The sequence below is a fragment of the Scyliorhinus torazame genome, chromosome 2 (assembly GCF_047496885.1).
Source record: "Scyliorhinus torazame isolate Kashiwa2021f chromosome 2, sScyTor2.1, whole genome shotgun sequence".
NCBI lineage: Eukaryota > Metazoa > Chordata > Chondrichthyes > Carcharhiniformes > Scyliorhinidae > Scyliorhinus > Scyliorhinus torazame.
Window position 1 is genome coordinate 326,423,811 of NC_092708.1, and position 3,894 is coordinate 326,427,704.

Below are 3,894 nucleotides of genomic sequence, written 5' to 3' on the forward strand. Positions count from 1 at the left end.
TGATTGCTAAGATATTCACTGTATGTTTTAAAAAGGTTAACTTGAGTTCATAGAATAAACATTGTTTTGCTTTAAAAAATACTTTCCCATTTATGCTGTACCACACCTGTAGAGTGGGCCGTGTGCTCCCCATACCACAATCTATTAAAAGTTGTGGGTCAGGTGAACTCCATGATACACTTTGGGGTTCTCTAAACCTTGGCCCATAACAAGAGCTAACACGAGCACCCCTCTGTCCTGCCCTGGACTCTCCGGAGCAGTTCTCTCCAGCAGATTCTGGTGTGAGATCCTGTCCAGTAGGTAGACTGCCTATTTGAATCTTTGGCCATCTCTTACTTTTTAAAAAATGATCCATCTTCGCAGTCCTCTTGCTTTGCCTGCCAGCAGCTAGAAAATGGAAGCAGCTCTCCTCCGTGATTTTGTGACAAAAGCACGTTCATAGAGATTGCTGACGTCAAGCGGATATGCAGGGCGCATGACCTGCTCACTGCTATCACTTCTGGCTGCAAGACTGCACACAACCTTATATTTTTCCATTTAAAAGGTGGCAGTAGTCGCCATTCTTAATTTAAAAGTCGGTAGTGGCCATCGGGCGTTTCTCCCTCGATCGGGACCACAGTGGGAACCGCGCGACCGATCGCTCTGTGACCCGTGTCTGCATGGGCCTTACCCCCACAAGCCAAAAAGATGTGCAGGGTAGGTGGATCGGCCAGAGTAAATTGTCCCCTAAATGGAAAAAAAAAGAATTGGGTAGTCTAAATTTATTTTTAAAAACAAATGAGTTTTTAAAAAGCTGAAACAATTGTGTAATCTTTTGAGTGTAGTTTTTACTCTGGTTTGAAGGAACACTTGTAAATAACAACTGTGATGTCTGACCATACTCACTGGTTTTGCTGTATTATACATTTGTTGTTCAATGCCCTCTCCATTCCAATAGGAGCACAGTGTCATTATTGCTCTGGCTTCACAAGCAGCAATTTAAATAGTAAAAGCATATCCTGCATCTCATAATCAGAAGAGTATTGTACTTGCATAATATAATTAAACAGGAAATTAAACATTTGATGCCAGCCTAGATGCATTTTGAACAGCTGATTCTCCACAAATTTGTAATGCTTGTTTATAAATAACAATCTATATTAAAATTAACCCAGAAAGCCTCGGATCTGCTCAGCTATGTTGTTGAAATATAGATAAGAACTGACCCATATGTTTGAATTCCTGCATTTTTCCACCTGGGTACCCAGATTCAATCTGTCAGTAAGAAGATTGTCAAACCTCTTCCCTTTTACATTGATCCTAACTGTGCGAGAGAGCTTTTGAAACTTTGCTTCACACCAGTTGCAGTTCCACATGACAAGCTCCCAAGTCCAAGTATTGATGAACTTTAAAAGCTTGTAGGCAGTCCAACTGACCAGGTGGAATTTTTTCAAGCCTCATTTTAAATCTTTTTATTATCTGCGCGCACAATTTTCTATTGAACCCTTCCAAACACTATAATCGCCTTTTGGGTACCAGGAGACAATGCTTTCTGTGCATTCTTGAAAGCCTGCACAGAATTGCACTCTGCTGACTCGGGAATGTGAAGCCTGGTTCAACTGAACCTTACCAGCCAGGTACAACTAATACTAAACCTACAGTTTCACTGAATCCTGAATCTTTCGTCAGTCTGGCCTGAACCTTTAATACAACTGTCTCCTGAACATGTAGTATGACTGCACTCTAAACCTGTGGTATGACTGTACACTGAGCCTGTGGTGTAACCGTGTCTTACATCTAATGGTCAAAGAGAACATAGAACATACAATGCAGCAGGATGCCGTTCGGCCCATCGAATCTGTACCGACCCACTTAAGCCCTCACTTCCACCCTATCCCCATAACCCAATAACCCCTCCTAAGGGCATAAGGGCAATTTATCATGGCCAATCCGCCTAACCTGCACATCTTTGGACTGTGGGAGGAAACCGGAGCACCCGGAGGAAAGCCACGCAGACACGGGGCGAACGTGCAGACTCCGCACAGACAGTGACCCAGCAGGGAATCGAACCTGGGACCCTGGCGCTGTACCACGTGTGCTACCGTGCTGCCCATACTACAACTTTATTCAACTGGGTGCATTCAACTCCCCAGTGCACTGTGCAGAAATTTCTTAACTTGCTTTTTCTTATGGCCTGGCAGTTTTACAGAAGTTGTCCACGTCTCCCGCCATAACTCCTATGGTAGATTGCTAAAACCAATCAGCCAAATGGCATAAATAGTGGAAAATGCTTCTATAGGGGATGCAGCCACTACCCCTGTCGAAGTGGTTTCCAGAGGAACCGCCAGAAAATTTGCGGGCCTTTCAGTCAAAACGATTGGAAAACTCTCTCTACAGACATAACATCGAGATAGTCCAGGTACACAGAAAAGCTTTAAAGTCTGGCTCCTTGAATCCAGGGCAATGCTTTGTTGTAAATGATACTGGTCGGGACTTGGGTCTGTTTGAGAAACAAATAGGAGCCAGAGAAGATCTGAATACAGATCTGATTACACATTAGATAGATCAGTGAACAAAAGACAAAAGGAATTCCTTAGGCACATTCCATATCACCATAAATTATATGATAAGCCTCTATTCAATTTCTCAACAAGCAGAGTAGGAGTTGGAAAAATGAGCTAATTACTGGACTTTGACAAGCACTGTTGTTACTCAATGGTCACCCTGGAGAATTTATCAATGATAAAGTATTAATGTGTGTACTGACTAGAAAAGCACAATAGAGCTCAACAACGTTGGACTTTGACCCTTCTTCCATCATATAAGTAATGCAGACTATTTCCACATTTCTGGATGAATGGTATTTTTCTGGCAGCAACAATTTCATCTGTTATCCCCTTCCAAACAGTTCCAAAAAGTTTCCAAATCACTGCATTAATGCTGTCAGCCCTGGCTTATGACCTGCAAATTAGAGCTTTGTTTGGGGTATAATGACCTTAACAGGAAAACATAGAAAAGAAACCAAAGGGAATATGCTGGAAAATCTCAGCAGGTCTGGCAGCATCTGTAGGGAGAGAAAAGAGCTAACGTTTCGAGATCAGGTGACCCTTTGCCAAAGCTTTGACAAACGGGCATCTAGACTCGATGATCGTATTGAATAACGGAGTGCACTTGGAGGGCTGAATTGCCTACACCTGCTCTTTCTTCATCTTAAATGGGTGACCCCTTGTTTTAAATAGTGGCGCCTGGTTATATATTCTCTCACAAAGGAAAATATCGGGCAGGATTCTCAGTGTAGGAAACAGGACTAAGTGCGGCCTCGGTGGGGCGTTCCTCGCTGAGGCCCCGAATTGAAACAGAGTCCCGACAGATAGCGTGGTGTTTCTCAGTGCTGCGAGCGCTGGGATACATCTGGCTAAATGTGCTCATCGCTGGACTCGGTTCCAAGTTGGTTAGATTGTGCCCCAAGTCTCATCAATGCGTGGTAAACTGAAGCATGCTCTCCCTACATTTGTATTCCCCTCACAATAAACAATAACACTCTATTAGTTTTCCTAATTGCTTGCTGGATCTGCTATAACCTCTTTAATAATAGCTTATAACATTTTCCCTAAAACAGATAGATGCTAAGCTGATGAGTCTGTAGTTTCCTGGCTTCAGCCTCTCTCCCTTTTTGAATAGAGGATTCACTATTTTTCAATCTAACAGAACCTTCCCTGAATCTAGGGAATTTTGGAAAATTATTACCAATGCATCAACTATTTTGCTCTAGGATGAAGACTCTAGGATGAAGCCCATCAGGATCTGGGTACTTGTTAACCCACAGTTCCAACAACTTGTTCAGTATCCTTTCCTTGGTGATTGCAATTTTCTTGAGTTCCTCTGTCCTTTCCATTTCCTGATTTAGTTATTTGT